We start from the raw sequence: 231 nt of genomic DNA on the forward strand, positions 1-231 counted from the left end.
CGTCGCTATATCGGCCATATTGATATACCGGTCATACCGACTGAGCTATGTCAGAGTGGACATGTAATAATTAATTATTCTCTTCGCAGATTAAACACCAAACGTATTAGAGACTAACTTTTCGGATCACAAGATATTTTCTGTACTATCGACTATGAGAACGCTCTGCCCTCTAAGGTCTGGGATGCTAGTAAATTTTCAGGGCCTCCATTTTCATAGAGTGCAAAGAAT

Source organism: Cryptotermes secundus, unplaced genomic scaffold (assembly GCF_002891405.2).
Source record: "Cryptotermes secundus unplaced genomic scaffold, Csec_1.0 scaffold75, whole genome shotgun sequence".
Lineage (NCBI taxonomy): Eukaryota > Metazoa > Arthropoda > Insecta > Blattodea > Kalotermitidae > Cryptotermes > Cryptotermes secundus.